The 20,955-nt window shown below is 34.8% G+C and overlaps 1 protein-coding gene across 3 annotated transcripts in view; it reads right to left on the bottom strand.

Moving 5' to 3' along the window:
* Positions 1-20,955, bottom strand: part of LOC101890137 (pneumococcal serine-rich repeat protein) — a 479,414-nt gene that overhangs the window by 345,477 nt on the left and 112,982 nt on the right. Inside the window, exon 1 of one of the 3 annotated variants that reach the window (XM_011292738.3) lies at positions 5,649-7,091. The exons of the other annotated variants lie outside the window; for them this stretch is intronic. The gene's annotated coding sequence lies outside the window, so the exon portion shown is untranslated. Of the gene's footprint in view, positions 1-5,648; positions 7,092-20,955 lie in introns of those variants that run through there. 3 annotated transcript variants of the gene reach the window in all.

The raw sequence follows: 20,955 nt of genomic DNA, 5'->3' as shown, positions 1-20,955 counted from the left end.
AAATGTGCAGAAATTCTAAAAGAAAACGTTTAGAAAATCGGACCAATTTCTATCAGAAATTTCTGAAAAAAACGTCAGAAATTTCGGAAAAAAATCTAAAATCAGAGCAGTCGGAAAAAATTGTTTACTGGGGCAGTTAAAAGCCCCATGCACACACTCACACACCGTTTGAGGCAATGACGATAGAGAATATGAAGAGGAAAAGGAAATCATAAAAAATATACAACAAAAATTATGTCAACAGCTGTTTTGGGGGACAGCTATGGCGTACGAACGAGAGAGAGAGACAGAGAATTGTCAGGTGGATACCATAATGCGAAAGAGGAGAGAGTAATTTGTTTTGTTTTCTATGGAGTGCAGTGTTGTCAACTATTACCCGTTCGAAAACGCTTAAATTTGGGATTCAATTGCATTAAAAACATATATATAGAAGAGAGACCAAATTATAGCCAACGTTATCGAAACAATTTCTATTGAAATTTAAATTCGTGAAAATGAACACTTTTAATATATAATACCGGGTTGCAAATCTAGTATTCGATATGTTATTATTGCTGCCAGATAAAATGTACAATGCAATTAAATAGACTTATTTCGATGTACAGTATCGGCCAAAACCTAAGCACCCCCTCAGTATATATTTTTTAAATGATAATATTTTTAAGAAAACAAAGTTATTATTTTTTTTTTTATTTTTTTAATTATTTATATCTTTGTTATTGGAAAACACAAACTTAGGGAATTCAAAATTTAATAAAAAAAGTTAAAATTAAAAAAATATTTTAAGTCGCCGATGGAAGCGGACTAAAAAGCACCTTATATTGTGTTTGGAAATTTTACTATGCTACTGCGACATTACTGTATTAGTTAACGGTACACTCCAAAAATGCAGCAGCTATTAAGCTGCAGTGTTAAGAAGAAGAACTTGTTAGAATTTATGTAAAAAAAAAAAAATATTATTTTAAAGTTTCGTTTAGATAAGAGTAATGGCACGCAATAAGTACTCAAGTGAATTTAGAATTAGAATTCTTGATGATTGGAGAGCCGGCTTATCAAGACATCAAAATATTCGATCAACAGATCAATTATTTCTAGGCTAATTAAAAAGTTTTTGCAGACTGGTCGCACATCTCCTACTCATTCTGGAGGAAGGCCACGTGAAACTTCGTCCTTAATCAAAAGGACAATCCAAAATGATCCTACAGCATCTTCTAGTCACATACGAAACCGCTCAGATTTAAAAATTAGCGAAAGAACGATTCGCAGAAGGGCGATAGAGGCCGGATTATTCAGTCGACGACCACCAAAAACCTTTCATATCGTCAAAAAATAGAAAAGCCAGACATGAATTCGCAAAGGCCCATCTCAGCTGGAGTGTCCAAAAATGGAGGACTGTGCTGTTTTCTGACGAATCTAAGTTTAATTTAAAGGATTTAGATGGTATAAGGCGTGTACGCAGGCCAAATGGGCAAAAGTTGAATCCTAAGTATTGCAAAGGCACTGTAAAGCATGGAGGCGGAAACATAATGGTTTGGAGTTGTTTCTCTGGGCAAGGGATTGGACCAATTCATAAGATTGATGGAATTATGGATCGTTTCATGTATCGTGACATATTAAAAGACGTGATGTTGCCTTATGCTGAAGAAGAGATGCCACTACAATAGACATTCCAGCAAGATAACGACCGCAAGCACACGTCAAAAGTGGTTAAAGAGTGGTTTCAGAACAATTTGGTAAAAGTTCACCCTTGGCCTGCCCAGTCCCCCGATCTTAACCCAATCGAGAACTTATGGGAGATCGTTAACTCAAAAATCAACCGAGAAAATTGCAAAACCAAAGAAAATTTATTTGAAGCCGCAAAAATAGCCTGGGAAGCCATATCACCTGATATAATTAATAATTTAATAAACTGTATGCCTAAAAGATGTGCGTGTGTCATCCAGAATAAAGGATTCGCAACGAAATAGTGATTTCAATCGTTTTTTTCTTGTACCTTAAAATGGGGGTGCTTTAGTTTAGACCGCTTATAATTTCGACTTAAAATATTTTTTGAATTCTAACTTTTTTTTTAATAAATTCTGAATTCCTTTCTTGTTTTTCAATAATAAAGATATAAATAAATAAAAAAAATTGTTTTAAATTTTGTTTTCTTAAAAAATTATCATTAAAAAAAAAAAATACTGAGGGGGTTGGCTGATACTGGATTTGGCTGATACTGTAGATTGCGATAAATTTAACAACTGAGTTGACGTTCATTTTTTAGCATACTGTTGTATTTTACTATTTCCAAATAGCCAGGTTTATTCCTAGGGTAATTATATCCCCTACATTGTAAAGGTAAAGGTATGTTCCGTTTGTAACATATAACAATAAACACAGTGGTTCTTGCAATCGCAGAGGATCCCAGTGTCGATTACTTCTAAAAATATTTATTCGAATATGAGAAAAGATAAAGAAAGGTAAACAAAATCAACAACCAAAGACCGTTGGCATATGCAATCTGCGATATCCAAAAAGATAAATTGGCAAGGAGATGCCCGTGGTGTTAATCAGCAAACCTCTGACTGGACTCGGATAGTTATTGCGGAACGTATCACCGTGTTAATTTTTAATCAAAATTTTTTGGGCTGGTTGCATTATTGGATCCTGCGAATGGTTTTGCCTCTAGAGTATTTTTTCATGTCTATACAGATGAACCCGCTTCAATTGACGCATTGTAAGACAAAATTAATTATGAGCTACCGGCCGAAATATTGGAGAAAAAATCCCAACATTGAACTTAGGGGATGGACTGTGCTATAAATTCAATTTTTTCTGAATTTTCTGAACATTGTTTCAAAAGAAGCTTTCGTTTGCTCTTTAAAAATCCTAACTCATGTGCTCCTTGAGATCAAATTGTGTTTGCCCCAAATACATTAGCTCCATGCGAATCTCGTACAGCTAAAGAAAAATTTTTATTTTTCTTATAACTTCCAAAAATCAAAATTTGCCAAAAATATGTTTTTTTACATTTTTTTAGTACACTATGTTGGTAATCTAAATATCAAAAAAAAAAAAAATAATTAACACTTTAATTCATTTAAAGTATCAGATAACAAATAAATATTAAAAGAGATCAAATTTTAATGCCAAACTCGTACACTTCGTACAATTTAAAGTATACATTCATTTACTTTTTACCATTTGTGTAGCCTATTTGGCATACTTCAAAAAGTATTTACCAAAAGATAATTTTTGCCTTTCTTTCAACTAAGCTTCCTTCAAATCTTCTTTGCAAGATATCGTGTGCTGGCGGATTTTTCCATCAAGATAGCTCCATAAATTCTCTATTGGGTTTATGTCTGGACTCTGGGCTGGTGTATCCATGATGTGGGACAATTATATAGCAGCTGTGACCGCACTTTATAAGCCTTGCGTTTCGGATCATTGTCTTGATAAAAAAAAAAAAATAATGATCTTCGCCAAGGCCGAGATTTTCCTTGCAGATTGGCAAACTTTCTTTCAAAATGTTAAGGTACGTAGTCTGATCCATAATATCCTCAATAAATGCAATACATCAAGTCCAGAGGCTGAAAATGAACTCCACACCATTACTGACCCACCACCGTGCCTCACTGTAGGCTTCATATTTTTGGCAAGGGGCGCTTCATTTGTCTTTCTCCATACATAAGGTCTGCCATCTGAACCAAAAAGTTTGAATTTGCTTTCGTCCGTGAACAGAACATTTTTCCAAAATGAAAAATCTTTTGATTTGTGATTTGTCAATCGCAATATTACTTCTTGATTTCGCTTGCTGCTTAGAAGTTTATTTCTAGCTCTTCCTCCATTGCAATTCGACTTATGCAGTATATTTCTTATTGTTTGAGGGCAACATACTTTTCCTAAATCCGTTCCAGCTGTTTTTTTTTACTTATTTGATACACATCCATCTGTTTTGAACCGTTTAATGATGTACTGTAGATCGGCTTCTATGAACAATCTCAGATATCGTACTGAGCGATTTATGGTTTTTGTAATGTTTAATTATTAAATTTCTCACTTCAACAGTTACAAATACATTTTCCAAAAATCTAAACAAGGTTGCCGTATAAATGTAAGCGAATGAGTTTAGCTTTTGCATAGAAACATGCCATTATTTTGTTTAATAAGTAAAAACACTAAATAAATAAACACACTATACACTAATAAACCAGTAAAGAAAGTCTTAAAGCCGGGCGGCCGTCTTTATGATAGCCTACACCACTTTGCATATTTAGTAAAGCTTCACATAGCAATTAAAAGTTTTTATGGTTATTATTTTAATTAAAAGTTCAAAGGACTAAATATACCGGAGCATTTGTATCTTTTCAATACGTGATTGTATTTCCCATTTGGTGCATAATTAACTAGAAATCGGATAAAAATATATATATGGGAGCTATATCCAAATCTGAGCCGATCTTTATAAAATTGGCAAAGATATTTCTGAGCTGTATTTGATATATTTCCCTGAATATCGTTGTTACTGAGTGCATATTACGGCTGTGGGGAACATATATAACAAATCAGATGAACAATATATATGGGAGCTATATCCGACTCAATTCGGTCGTATGTGACAAATTCCATCCCATTTGGGCTAATATTACACGTTTGGTATGCAATAAAAGGTAAATCGGCCGAAGTTATATATGGGAGCTATATCCAAATCTGACCCGATCTAGATAAAATTTAGCAAAGGCATTTAATATATTTCTCCAAATATTGTAGTTACAGAGCGCATATTACGGCTGCGGAGGACAAAAATAACAAATCGGATGAAAATTATTTATACTGGAGCTATGGCTATATCTGAACCGATTTCAATCAAATTGGGCAAACTTATTTTCAGGTCTAATTTGGTCGTGTGTGCAAAATTCCATACTATATTACACGTTTGCTGCACAAAAAAGTCAAATCGGACGAAAATATATGGGAGCTATATCTAAATTTTGACCGATAATCTGCAATTTCAAAAGGGTTCGTCCTTGGGCCAAACAAATGATTTGTGCACAATTTCATCTGGATCGGGCAATATATGCGACCGGTACTTTTTTTACAAAAAAACATGGACAGACAGACAGACGGATGGACGGAATACATAAATCGACTCAGAATGTGATTCTTTGCAGATCATCAAAAGGAACTATGGGTCTATCTCGTTTTCTTTTGCCTGTTACAAACAAGTGCACAAAGTCATAATACCCTGACCACCTTGTGGTGTTGGGTATAAAAATATAGGTTACTTCTGGTAGTGAATTTGATAACAATCATATATTGCATGAAATAAAATTGTTTGCTAAGTGTACGAGTTTCACTTGGAGTTACTGTATGATTCGAGGTTGACATGACATATCTACACCAAAAGGTATTTTTATAAAACCAAAAAAAAAAATTAATATTTCCAACCAATTTCATTCTTGTTGTTTTGTCCTGGTCCAAAAATATAATCACTAAAAAATACTTTAGTTGTCATCACTGAATTCAATGGCGTGCACTTAGAAAATGAACAAATTTAGCAAAACACACACATTCAGAGAGCGAGAGAGCATTAATGTTCCACGATTTGTTTTCGTTTAAAAGATGGGGGTTTCTTGGGTGATTTGCTGTTATCGATGAATAAACCTTACCTTTTCAGTGGTGGAGTCACGAATTTCAGCGGTGTGAGTGTTGGAAAGAGCACGAGAGAGAGAGGGTTGGGTTGTTGTTTATGTTATGCTCTGCTTTATGGAGAGAGAGAGACACAATAAAATACACCAAGAAGAAATCAACAAAAATGTTGCACAAAGGTAGATTTGTTTTTTTTTTCTTTTTCGTAAATATTTTTTGCTGTTAAATTTTAGCTTTCACCGAGATTTTATTTTGGTTTAGAAGAAAACAAATACTCTTTTTTTGCCATTTAAGGGGGTATAATTTTTTGCTTTGGAATTATTTGTTAACATTTATTTCATTTATATTTTTGGATTTTAGATTTTATTTATTTCTTTACTTTTTTCTTTGTTGAGCGGTGATGGAAGAACTAATTTTTTGTTGTCGTTGAGCAATAGTGGTTTTGTATTCTTTTTTTTTAAATATTTTTTATGATTTTTCACACATTTCAATTGGCCATATTTTGGTATATTTTTGCTTATTTCTCTGCTTCTTCTTCTGGTTGTTTCACTTGTAGGTATATACACAAACACACGCACACAATTTATACATTCATGCTTTTCACACAAATTACTCTCAATTTTTTTTATTTATTTTTTATTTTTATGGTTTATGTTTTCCACGCTTTCTGGAGGGGAAGACGATTTTTGTTTAATAAATATTATTTATTTTTTTATTATTGAAAGCATGGGAAATGCAAAATATGAAACACCAATTTTTCCCTTCTCTTTATTCTTCCTCTTCTTCTTGTATTTTTAACAATTGAATGCAAATTTCCATACAATTTCCTCCCATTCTAATGGCAATTTAAGCCAGGGGGCGACGCACTAACACCCATTTACACTTTGCCATTATTGTGGATTTATCACTTTTTCATCATCATCGCACCATCACGATTATTTACTCTGTGGATTTCAATATAATTTAGGTTTTATTGATTTAACAAATTCGCACTTCCGAAACCCGTTTTTATGAATTTTTAGGCCCAATACAAATTTATGGCCAGTACCCACCAATTCGCACGAATGGCGTACTAAATAAATTTTCTATTTTGTTTGGATATTTTTTGCGTTTCCTTTATTTTTCAATTTCCCATAAAATTTCTATGCATTTTTATTCTATTTTATCGAGATTTTTTTTTGCATTTGCTTGCAATTGCACCTCAGCGCCAAGTAGGAAAAAACACAACAAAATATACCTATGTAGGTAGGTAAGTAGATAGGTATGAGAACACACTGCGAACAAAAAAACAATATCAGCTGCTATTGCCACTGCTGCTGCTGTTGTTGTTATTGCTGTGCATTGCAATCTCGCGTTTTTAATTCACAAAATTTCAAAACGGCCCGTACTCCAAAAGAGTATTTTCTCGACTGACTCGACTCTGGTGTAACTGAATGTTTTGCCATGAATCGTTCGTTTTCAGTTTGTTTCGCATACAGCATTTTGTTATTCTGCCTACGTCTCCAACAAAACAACAAAAATAAAAAAATACCCCTCCATATAACCAACCCGACCGACCCCGCCCACCATATGCTTGCTCCAACGCTCGCTCTTCTCATGACGGCAGTTTAAAACATCAGCATCAGCCAAACAACCAAACTAAGCGAGAGCGTCCAACAACGACGGACGGCATTGCAGCAACCCATTCAAAATGCCCAACAACCACACAAATCACATGTGAGAGTGTGCTCCCCCAAAATCATAACAACCGCCGCCGCATCCACACGGACAGACAGACCACAAAGTAAGCTTTGAAAATAATTAAAGGAGTCCTCAATTATTTTGTTTATAAAACTTCCATTATTTTCATTAATACTTTTCGAAATTGTTTCTCCAAATATTTTCATTATTTGTTTCTTTCATTATTACCTAGTTCGCGGAGATTATTGTGGTGTGGTGGTGGTGTTGTTGGAGACCAACAGAGAAAGAGATTCTAAAAATGTGTCTCCCCCCAAAAACACGATTTGTTTATTGTTCTCATCTCTCTTTCTCATCTCAATGGGGTTTTGTTTTGATTTGGTTCGTATGGTAACAGTGATGCTAACTTTCGAGTTATTAAAACGGCAGTTGTTTAGAAAACGACTTTGTTTTCAGCTTTTGCATGGTAAAAGAATACAGGTAGTCGCATCAATACAGCTGCTGGGACAATGAACTGTCAAATCAATTTTGAAATTGAAAATGTTGCATGAAAAATGAATAACAAACATCGATGAGCGCCATATAAGAAAATATACAAAAATATACTTATTTTTAAAAAAATGAAATTAAATTTTTTACATATCAATGTTCCCAGGAGTTAATGCATTTACCTGCATTCTTCTACCATGTTATTAGTATATACTGGCACTTTTTACTTAAAAAAATTGCCAAAACAATTGTTTGAAAATTAAAAATGGAAAGAATTAAAGTTTTAAGTCAAGTTTTTCTCCAATGTTGCTATCGACAGGAAAATTAAATTATGCCGACAATACATAAAAGCATGGTAGAATAAAAAGGTAAGGTAGAGCTACCGGCTGATTACCATTGTTTTCTAAGTGTGCCCGACTTCTGTCAATTTTGTGTATGTATTTATTGTTTTGAAAAATGAAAACAAATTATTTTCAAAACCAATGATTGGAAGACACGTACTTTGCGGCTTGCTCATTAAAGCTAATAACCAGTTTAGCCATGAAATCGAAAGATTGAACAGTTTATATCCAATTTTATGCGAAATCATAAATTTCAATAAATCTCATATCAGATTTTTGGTTAAGAGAAATATTTAGATATAGCAAGTTGTAAAAACTCGCCGAATTGTTTTGGGCATTGTTGTTTTATGGTCGTTTTTGTTATTCAAAACCTGGACCCTTTGTGGGAGAGGTACCAGAAGGAATAGTCCGATCTCTACCATATTTTTAACAGATCCTGTGTTGATTGAAATATTAAAATATACCAAGTCTCAGTGGACTCGGATATTAGTTTCCCGTTTTATGAGCTTCATGGATACTCAACATTTTGAACCCTCTGTGATTCCATTTTCCATTTTCCCAACAGATCTTGTGTAAGTAAAAATAATGGCATGTGTGAAATTTGAAGACAATCGGATGCTCATTTCGGATTTTATGATCGTTTTTGTTATTCAAAACTTTAACCCTCTGTGGGGGAGGTACCAAAAGAAATGGTCTGATCTCTACCATCTTTATAACACATCTTGTGTTGATAGAAATATTGAGATTTGCCAAGTCTGAATTAAAGGCTTCATGTATATTCAAAATTTTGATTCTGTTTAATGGTGGGGTGGGGTAAGTACCAGAAGTAGGTACCATCCTTGAGTTAAAAAAAAATATTGTGATGTGTGTAATTTGAAGACAATCGGGCTGTTACATCAGATTTGATAAAAGTTATAACTATCCAAAATTTAGACCTTTTATGGGGAGGGGACCGATATTGTCCATTTTCGCACCTGATCTAGCATTTATGCAAATATTATAATTTGCAAAGTTGGAGCAAAATCGTATTATTCTTTCTCTTTCTGTGTAGTAAATTATTTTCTTTGAAATTATTGATATTTTGTGGGGGAGTTACCTGGAAGAGTGGACCGATATTGCCCGTCTCCGAACTCGATCTAAGTTTGATAATAATCACCCTTATTACGGCTGGCGTAGTCGTATCGAAAATTGCAAGTTGACGCGTCGTAACGACTAATTGGTATTATGTGTGTCGTATGCGTGAAATTACAACTCTGTATGAAATTCTGTTACAATTTTCGTACCACAAGACGCGTTCTAATTAGACAAACACTGCAAAATTAGTCGTTAGAGATTTTGTTGCCGACACCACACAAAAGCTTATCCAAATTGACATTACAAAAGAATAAATAATATACAAAATGGATTTTAATAATCTTTTTCCAGATTTATAGTCAGAACAAAGAAACAATTTGACAAAATGATCCAGATCTTGCAAATTAATCGAAATTTGTCTAGAGGTTACAGCAGTGGCTTGAAAAAAATTGACATCAAGGAAGAATGGTGCAAAACTCAATATCCTAGAACCGCCGGTTGGATAAAAGTCTGGACCGACAACAAATTCAAATTGAGGAAAAAGCTAGTTCATACCAAGGCAGAATGTCGTGCTACAGATGGAAGCCTCTTCAAGCAGTTCATTTTAAGCGACACGGAGGAAGCAGCATCACACTTGTTACAATTAGAGACAATTGTAAATGCAGGGAAAAAACAATTGGAATTCAACAGCGTCCAACACCTGGTGATTTGGAGACTGAGGAGGAACTGTTTGGAGGGTTTGAAATTAGTGAAGACAAAGAAAACCACAATCCCTGCACACTGACTTTTCCAAGGATAAACAGACTACACCGAAATACGCAACGGAATATGGATGTGGTCATCCAGAACTTAACATATTTCAATATTTAATTAAACAAATAATCGTTTTACTTCAACCATTTCAACTGACGCCTTTATTTCTTTTGACAGGGTAGCTCGTAAATTCAAAAAATATGTATTATTCCAGAGCACTCTGCTTTTTCATATCTATTACAAAGAAGACGTAGTCGAAAATTGTACATAATACCAAAAATTTCTAGTTACGACAACGCCTACGACTACGTCTACGTCTACGACACTTGAACGCCTACGACAACGCCAACCATAATAAGGGTGAATATTACGATGTACCAAGTTTGGATCAAATCGGATACTCCCTTCGATAGTTATCGTGCGCACCGATCAGCCAGACCGACAGATGGACATCGCTAGATCGACTCCAAATGTCGTGAAACGGATTTGGTCCAAAGAGACCTAGGGTCTAAAATCGGTTTATCCATGAAGCAAGTTTTGGTCGTATCAATGACATATACCCTCTCTAGCCATATGGCTGAGGGTATAATTAGAAACCAATAAGTAAAATATATTCAATAAGACCGCACATCAATACTAATTTTAACACATGTTCAAATACTAATTAAAGCATGGCATAAAACACATTGTTGATATAATTTGATAAACGCTCTTTATTACGATTTATGACGTTTATAACGAAATACAAAATAACTCGATTGGCATCACTGCCATGCTCAGCTTCACTCTCGCACACATACTTAACTGTTATACCCGATGAGCACACACGGTAACACATTCCGTTCAATGTTTGTTATATTTATGAAGCATCTTTGCTGCCGCCTTACTTTACTTTGCAGCCTAACATAACACATAACTTGGCAGCACTTTTTTTGTGGGTTTACATGCATTTGAATAGCGGAGGCCTTTATTCTAATGGGAAATTAAGACATTTTTGTCAATAGTCAATAGTCAAATTAAATATTAAATATTAAATTAAATTTGGTACATTTGAGAAAGGGTAGTATCTCATATAAAAAATATGTAATCTGATAATTAAAGTTTAAGAAAACATTTTATTGTTGGAAAATAGGCTTAATCCCATTTGGTACCGTCTACATAAGTTTAATGTGTGCAAAAATGATTTTTCATATAACTTTTGAACACAATAAGTAAGGATTTAAAAATATGAGTTATAATAGAAATTTGAGAGAAATAAAGGGCTTGAAAATTTTTAAATTAAAAATAAAATTTTCAAGTTTTTAGTGAAAATATGAAATCTTTTAATGTTTATAATCTATAAAAAGATATATGTGTTATAAAACAAAATTTCTTCAAAACTTCATTAAATTTTTCCCTATATAACAATTTGAATTTTTCCATATATTACTATCACATTACCACACATTGAAGTAATAATAAGAGTTCCAGGTGCAATATCGGAAATTTATCCATCGACATTTTAACTGCGGCTTTAATTTAAATTCAAATATTGATACAGGTTAAATAATAACCTGGCTATTAATGCTTGATAATTTAAATTTTTTTTGAGGTTTTTAATATTTTCTTAATTTTATAATACCCTTTCCCGAATTAAATTAAGGTAAATTAAATAACCGCCCATTATCCGCAAAATTGAGAAAATAAAATAAATTAACAGAGCTGAGCATGAGTTGCGAGAAAATAAATATCTCCGTTCAGACAGCCAGCGGATTCAATATCATTATTCCATTCAACTCATTCATTAACTCAGCGCTTTTTCCCCATTTTATTTTATTTCATTGTTTTTTTTTTTTGGCAAAGGCATTCATTCTTCTCCGCGCTCAAGGCAAAAACGTGTAGGATGGAATAATAGAATAAATCGATGTAATGACTGAAATGCATGTTAATTAACATATCGACCGAGGCATGGATTGGCATGAACGAACGGGTGTCGAGCGAACAAGTGATATGGCTTCCAACACACAGCAAAAAAAAAAAAAAACAAAAACAAGAAAAAAGGCAGATAACCTCACCCTTTGTAACATTGAAGGCAATAAAAAATTGCATGACTCGAACGAAACAAAAGAATTGAGGAATGCCAAAGAAGGAACTAAATGTTATAACAATGATGTAAAGAAATTGCTTTGAGACCGACAAGGTTTGACAACAGAAAGCATTTACGAAATGAACTCAGAGAGCAAACGAATAAATCTTTAAAAAATCAATAAATTTCATGGAAGGTATTGATTTTCTACTGGCAAGTGGCCGCTACTTCGTCAACGAAAATTCCACCTTGAAATTTTAGATTCGTTCGAATGGTACGTGTTTGGCCTTTTTATACCCTTCACCATAGTATGGAGGCATTCCATTTAAAACACTTCGATATATATATTTTAGACCCCACAAAGTATGTACAGGGTTGTCCATATTCGACGGATCTTTGGGCCCTTTGGGCCCATTCCCAATCGACGAGGCTTGTCCGCAGGCAACATTCTTTGCGTCAATTGAATTATGTACGGGAACAAATGCAAATCAATGCGAATAATCCGTTGTAAAGTGGACAGAGCCATGCCCAACTGCTGAGAACGGCGTTTTTGGGATGTTCTTGGGGACCTCCCAACACTGGCTCGTACGGCAGCGATATTCTCGGCCGATCGCCTTGGTCGACTTTTATATGGCCTCTTCGGATTAGAAAGAGCCGAAAATTTTTCGTATAAACGCTTAATGGTGTTCTTAGAAGGCGCACTTCTCTTTTTTTCACAATTGACTTCTTCTGTTGAATGTAAATTTCAACTATTTCAGAGCGCTCGCGCGGCGTGTATTGGTTCATGGTAAAAATCTGCTTGGACTGACGCTTCAAACGCGGTATGTCATTAAGCGATGTGACATCTCTGTCAAAAGTTATGGCGTTGCCAGATGGGTCCGTCGAATATGGACAACCCTGTATATTCTTGATTAGCATAAAATTCTAAGTCGATTTAGCGATGTCCGTTCGTCTGTCCGTCTGTGGAAATCACTCTAGCTTCCGAACGAATTGAAGTAGATTGATGAAATGTTGCTCAAATGTATATTATGTCTGCAGGACTTTTGGTATTGAAATGGGCTATGTAGGTCCACGTTTTCATATAGACCCCATATAACGGTACCTCCCGATATTCGGTATTTTGATGATTTTAGCGACATTATTCACCGGAATTGTTTTAAATTTGGTATTTGAAGTTCGAAATGGATACTACAGCCTAAGACAGAAAAGGTCCACGTCTTCGTATAGCCCCCAAATAACGGTACCTCCCGATATTCGATATTTTAATGATTTTAGCGACATTATTCACCGGAATTGTTTTAAATTTGGTATTTGAAGTTCGAAATGGATACTACAGCCTGTGACAGAAAATTATCTGTGCAGGTCCACTTCTTCGTATAGGTCCCATATATCAGTACCTCCCTATATTCGGTACTTTGACGATTTTAGGTACAATATTCAACGAAAATATTTGAGATGTCGTATTAGAAGTTCGTAATGGAAGCTACAGCCTGTGACAGAAAATTATCTGTGCAGGTCCACTTCTTCGTATAGGTCCCATATATCAGTATCTCCCGATATTCGGTATTTTAATGATTTTAGCGACATTATTCACCGGAATTGTTTCAAAGTTGGTATTTGAAGTTCGAAATGGATACTACAGCCTAAGACAGAAAATTATCTGTGCAGGTCCACTTCTTCGTATAGGTCCCATATATCAGTACCTCCCAATATTCGGTATTTTGTCGAGTTTAGGTACAAAACCCACCGAAATTGTTTGAGATGTCGTATATGAAGTTCGTAATGGATGCTACAGCCTGTGACAGAAAATTGTCAATGCTGGTCCCGGTCTTCGCACAGCTCCGATATAACGATACCACCCTATATACGATATTTTGATGATTTTAGCTACATTATTCACCGTTTATTTCATGTTTCGAATTTGAATATTCCTATGTCCACGTCCACGTCGTATAGACCGCAGCATAACGGCTAAATTCGGTATTTTTAAAATTTTAACAGAATTTTGTAAGGATTTTATTTTTTGAAAATTTCCAAAATTCGTTCCAAATGGTGGAGGGTATTCAAAGTTCGTCACGGCCGAACTTACTGCCTTTTAGCTTGTTAGTGCTCAAAATGCTCAATTTTTTTCAGTTTGAAATCATTTTTTAATAAAAACTTCATACATCGGACTAAATTTTTAGACTTTCCGGCTTTTACTTATTATTCAAATTTATCCTTTTTCGGAAAGAATAATAGGAAAAGTTTTACTTTTTACAACAGAAAGTCTTCAAAACTTTCATTTTTAGGTTTGCCGAGGAGGATATTAGTAAAACCATTGCACAATGGACCCACATACAATTTTTCTGTCCAAAATTATTTCAACTTCTCCATATGTAAACCCTAGAAATTAATAGCGACCTCAATATCGAATTTGAGGACTCCAGCCCTATCCCTTCACCCTGCAGCAAATTCAGCAAAATTTGTGTCCAAAATTATTTCAACGTCTCCATATTTAAACCCTAGAAATCAATAGTGACCTCAATATCGAATTTGAGGACTCCAGTTCCTTTTTTGTTCACCCTGTACCAAATTTAGTAGGCATATCGAAAACAATCTACATCTCTCAATCATAGACACAAAGAGTGAACCAAAATTAATACTTTTCGCACCAGATACCAATACCAGATGCTAACAGGGAGCTCAATATCAAATTTTGAGATTCCAGCTCTACACATTCACTTTATAACAAAATTTAGTACCATTTAGTACTTTTCGTACAAATATAGGACGCATTTCCAAACCACCAGCAAATCTCAAACACAAACACCATCAGTAATCAAAATATCAGAATTTTATCTCTATTCTTTCTCTCAATACCAAATTTAGTACCATTTAGTACTTTTCGTACAAAAATAGGACGCATTTCCAAAACCACCACCAGATATCAATACCAGCTGCTAACAGGGTCCTCAATATCAAATTTAGAGATGACAGCTCTATCCCTTCACTCAATACCCATTTTAGTACCATTTAGTACTTTTCGTACAAATATAGGACGCATTTACAAATCCACCTTCATATATCAATTCCAGATACCAACAGAGACCTCAATATCAACTTTGGGAATTTCAGCCCTATCCCTTTACCCAACACCAAATTTAGTACCATTTAGTACTTTTTGTACAAATATAGGACACCTTTGCAAACACCCCGCCAAATCTCAAACACAGAGACCGCCAGTAAACTTAATATCAAATTTCAGATTGTTATCTCTTTCCCTTCCCCCATTACCAAATTTAGTACCATTTTAGTACTTTTCGTAATATTTAGTATTTAGTACAATTTAGTACCTTTCGAACGTCCATTGTACGCTTTTCCAAATCCAAAACCTTTTCTCAAAACTCAGAAATCTCAGAATTTTAGCTCTATCCCTTTACCCATAGTACCATTCAGTACAATATAGTACCTTGCAGTACCTTTCGTACAATTACAGTACATATTTTCAAAACCACCTACATATCTCAATTCTAAATATCAAGAGAGACCTCAATGTCAAATTTAAGAATTACAGCTCTATCCCTTCACTCAATACCTAACTTAGTACCATTTAGTACTTTTTGTACAAATATTTGATGCATACCAAATTTAGTACTTTTCGTAATATTATTGTACAAATTTCCAAAACCATCTTCACATCCCTATTTTAGACATCAAAAGGGAGCTCAGTATCAAATTTCGGAATTCTAGCTCTGTCCCTTCACCCAATACCAAATTTAGTACCATTTAGTACTGTTCGCAATATTAATAACCACAGACACAAGACACCACCTTAACACCAGACATCCATATCACATTTCGAGATTTCAGATCTATTCCTTCACCCAATACCAAATTTAGTACTTTTCGTACAATTATAGTACACACTTCTGAAACCATCTTCATATCAGTTTTCAAGCACTATCATTTCACCCAACACCAAGTTGTACCAAATTCCGTACTTTTCGTACAATTATGGTACACATTTTCAAAATCGGCTCTTTATCACAAAACTCTCATCAACAGGGACCCCAATAGCAACATTTCAAATTTCCAGCTTCTTCCGTTCATCCATAACGGAATTGTACCAAACTTAGTACCATTTAGTACAGTTCTTGCGCTTAGTACACATTGCCTAAACCACATCCTAACATCAATCCCATTTCCAAGAATTGATTATTTTACCAAATTTCCAAAATTTTACTACTATCCGTTCACATAGTGGCCTCCATATCAAATTTCAGAATTTTATCTCTATCCCTTTCGCCATAGTACCATTCTGTACTTTTTGTATAATTATAGTACACATTTTCGAAACCACTTCCATATGTCCAGCCTACACATGGAGAGTAAACCTAATACCAAATGTCAGTTTTCAAGCACTATATGTTTAGCCAATGCCAAATTGTACCGAATATAGTACTAGTTGGTACTTTTCGTACACTTGTAGTTCGCATAACCAAAAAAAAACCTGTTTATATCAAACCTGCCACCAAAAAGGACCAATATACCAATATTTCAAAATTCTAGTTTCGTTCATTTACCCTAGTTGCGTAAATATTCCAAATCTTGTACTATTTAGTACAGTTCGCACGCTTAGTACACATTTCCAAGACCTCTTCACATTTATCAAACTTAGTTTCCTTGACCTTGATTCTCATACCGAATTTCAAGTTTTTAGCTCTATCCGGTCACAGAATTTCAAATGGTACCATTTTAGAAATTTAGTGCCATTTGGGACCTTTTCGTAACCTTAAAGTTCGAATTTCCTAAAAACCTTTGGTACATCTGTCCTTATTTTGCATCCTTGTTTGCCATACCAAATTTCAAGGTTTTAGCTCTATTCGTTCACAAATGGTACCATTTTAGTAGTTTAGTAAAATTTTAGAACCCCTCGTCGTTAAAGTTAGAATTTCCAAAATTCCTTTGGTACACCAATCCTGCTCTCCATTAGTGACTTTCATTCCAAATTTTAGAATTCTAGCTCATTTCGTTTGTCAAATACAAAGTATAAATTTTTTAGTACTTTTCGTACCCTTTGAATACAAATTTCCAAAAACCAAGACTGACCCTCGTACAAAATTTCAAATCCTCAAAACACAAAGCGGCAGTTCCAAACCTGTTTCCAATGTAGTCCTTGAACTACATCAAAAGCTCCTCAGCCATGTCTGCTAAACACACACACACACACACACACACAAAACCAGTAAAGAAAGTCTTAAAGTCGGGCGTGGCCGACTTTATGATACCCTACACCACATTGCTAATTTAGTAGAGCTCCACATAACAATTAAAAATTTTATGGGAGAATTCAAACATACACGCTATGATTATAATTATAATTTAAAGTTCAAAGGACTAAATATGCCGAAGCATTTGTATCTTTTAAATTCGGACTTGTATTGCCCATTTGGTGCACAATTAATTTGAAATCGGATAAAGATATATATGGAGCTATATCCAAATCGGAACCGATCTCAATAAAATTTGGCAAAGATATTTCTGAGCTGTATTTGATATATTTTCCTGAATGCATATTACATCTGTGGGTAACAAATATAACAAATCGGATGAACAGTATATATGGGAGCTATAGCTATATTTGAACCGATCTTCACCAAATTTGACATACTAGCTTCTACACTTAATTCGGTCGAAAGTGCCAAATTCCATCCCATTTGGACAAATATTAGAGGTTTGGTGCACAATAAAAGGTAAATCGGACGAAGTTATATATGGGAGCTATATTCAGACTTGGACCGATCTCGATAAAATTTGGTAAATGTATTTCTGAGCTATATTTGATATATTTCTCCAAATATTGCTGTTAGAGAGTGCATATTACGGCTGTGGAGGACAACAATAACAAATCGGATGAACAATATATATGGGAGCTATAGCTATATCTGAACCGATTCCGATCAAATTTGGCATACTTATTTTCAGGCCTAATTTGGTTGTATGTGCAAAAGTCCATACTATTCGGGCTGATATTACACGTTTGGTGCACAATAAAAGGCAAATCGGACGAAGATATATATGGCAGCTATATCTAAATTTTGACGGATTACCTCCAATTTCAATAGTGTTCGTCCTTGGGCCAAACAAATGATTTGTGCAAAATTTCATCTGGATCGGGTAATAAATGCGGACTGTACTTTGTTTACAAAAATACATGGACAGACGGACGGACATGCATAAATCGACTCAGAATGTGATTCTATGCAGATCATCAAAGGGAACTATGGGTCTATCTCGTTTCCTTTTGCCTGTTACAAACAAATGCACAAAGACATAATACCATAATACCACCTTGTGGTGTAGGGTATAAAGATCAACCTTCCCCTCTTTCCATTTATGTTTGCCGCCATCGCCGTTGTCTAATGCGACAAAAGCCCCCAACAAAGGCGGGCGTAATTAACCTTTTACTTACCCACAATTCACCTTTGACATCGAAAGCACAAAAGAGTAGCAACATTTTAACCAAAAAATAAAAAAAAAGACAGCAGAACATGAAAAGTCTGTGCCTTTGGCATGTCAGCATTTGTTTAAGCCGCCATTGTCGTCTTACCTGCAATGAAAGAAAAAAAGAAAAGAAACCAAGAATTACTCAAGGTGCGGTTAGGTGGTGGTGGGGAGAGAGGGGGGTGTTGGTGTTATTTCATAACAAATTAATTCAAATTGCGCAATGAGTAAATGTAATTTATTTTTATTGTTGTCGGTGGTGGCGTCGGCAGAGGCGGTGGCAGTGGCGTTGACGATGATGAATGCTCCGGTGCCAGCCCCTGGCATAATTGTTGTGGCTGTTATTTCCAGCCAGTTTCCCATTGCATTTGAATATTTCATGGAATTCCGCTCTTTTTCGCCAAGTGGCTGAGATGATGATGATGAGGATGATGATATAAATAATAGGCAATGAATATTTAGATGATACTTGAAATACTTTGGCAACAATCGATGAATATTCAAAATGCTATTGTTAATAAAAATAATTTCAAAATGAACAAAAGGTTTGAAGTGGATTTGAATAACTGAGAGGGAGAAGAATAAAGGAAATCGCCGGCATGGAAATAGAAAATCGAGTAATGAAATAGCTGACTGACTGACTGAGAATCAATGCCCAGACGAAGCTAACTAGCGCTAGCTTGAAATTTTACACGAAGCTCAGCCTTGGTGGGTGGGCATGTGGTTAGGCGGGATTTTTGAAAATTCGTACCAAAAAGGTACGAAAAGTACTAAAGATTCAATACTTTTCAATACTTTATCGGACGAACGAAATACGCTAGAATTTAAAAATTTAAACTTTGGAATTTAAAATTTGGAATGATAATCACTGATCGAGCTGAGGATAGATGTCGCAAAGGACTTTAGGAGATTCGAACTTTTAGTTTACGAAAAGTTCTAAACTTCTAAAATGGTACCATTTGGTATTTTTGGTACCATTTGTGAACGCTTAGAGCTAAAAACTTGAAATTTGGTATGAGAAATCAAAGTTGGAAATTAAGTTTGCTGAACATAAGGAGGTCTTGGAAATGTATACTAAGTGTGCGAACTGTACTAAATGGTACTTAATTTGGAATAGTTTTGCTAAGAGTATTTTGGTATTTTGATTTTTCAATAGAATTATCTGAAAATCCACACAAGGAGGTGCTTCTTTACTCCCTGGAAGAGCATTGTCGATATAGGTTCACGATATCGTCTAGACCCCATATAACGACACCCCTCCCGATATTCCGTATTTTGATGATTGGAGCCAAAATTTTCTATGATATTGTCTGAAAATCCACCAAAGAAGTCCCATCTGAGTACTTCATCCCCTGAAAGAAATTATTTCGATATTTTGACGATTTAAGCGACATTATTCACCGGAGTTATTTCAAATTTCATATTTGGAGTTCGTAATAGAAACTACTGTCTATGACAAAAAAAATTGCGTGTGCAGGCCCATGTTTTCGTATAGTCTCCATATAACGGTACCTTCCAATATTCGGTACTCTGTTGATTTTATCGACATCATTCACCGGAGTAGTTTCAAATTTCGTATTTAGGGTTCATAATAGAAACTACAGTCTATGCCAGAAAATTGTTTATGCAGGTCCAGATCTTCGTATAGGCCCCATATATCAGTACCGAATATAGGGAGGTATTCGGTATTTTGACAATTTTAGCTACATTATTCACCGGATTTTTTTTTCAAGTTTCGTATTTGAATATTGTAATGGCTTATGGCAAAAGTTGCCCATGCAGATTCAGGTCTTCGTATTGACCCCAATATAGCGGCTAATTTCCAGATTTTAACAGAATTTTTAATAGATTTTATTTTTTGAAAATTACTAAATTCGTTCCAAATGGTGAAGGGTATTCAAAGTTCGGACGAAATTACTGTTTTTTTACTTGTTCAATTTTGTATTGGGGACTTGGTGCTAGGTTTTGGATAAAAAAGCTAATTTTGGAAATGTGTTCTATGAGTGCACGAAAATTACTAAATAGTACTATATTTGGTACAATTTGGTATTTTGTGAACAGATAGTGTTTGAAACCTGGCATTTTGTATTAGAGTCGCTGTTCATGTGTTGCCTGCAGACATGGAGGTGGTTTCGGAAATATGTACTATAATTGTACGAAAAGTACTGCATGGTACTATATTTGGTATTGGGTGAACGGTTAGAGATAAAATTCTGAAATTTGCAATTTAGATTACTGATGGTCTCTGTGTTTGAAATTTGTCGGTGGTTTGGAAATACGTCCTATATTTGTGGGAAAAGTCTTAGGTGAAGGTATCCTGAAATTTGATATAGTTATCACTGTTGGTATCTGTGGTAAATATGCGGAGATAGTTTGGGAATGTCAACTATAATTGTTTCAAAAGTACTAAGCAGTACTAACATGGGTATTGGGGGAAGGGATAGA

The sequence above is a fragment of the Musca domestica genome, unplaced genomic scaffold, assembly GCF_030504385.1.
Source record: "Musca domestica strain aabys unplaced genomic scaffold, Musca_domestica.polishedcontigs.V.1.1 48, whole genome shotgun sequence".
Lineage (NCBI taxonomy): Eukaryota > Metazoa > Arthropoda > Insecta > Diptera > Muscidae > Musca > Musca domestica.
Note: the sequence above shows the minus strand (reverse complement) of the source record. Positions and strands in the feature narration are given on the sequence as shown.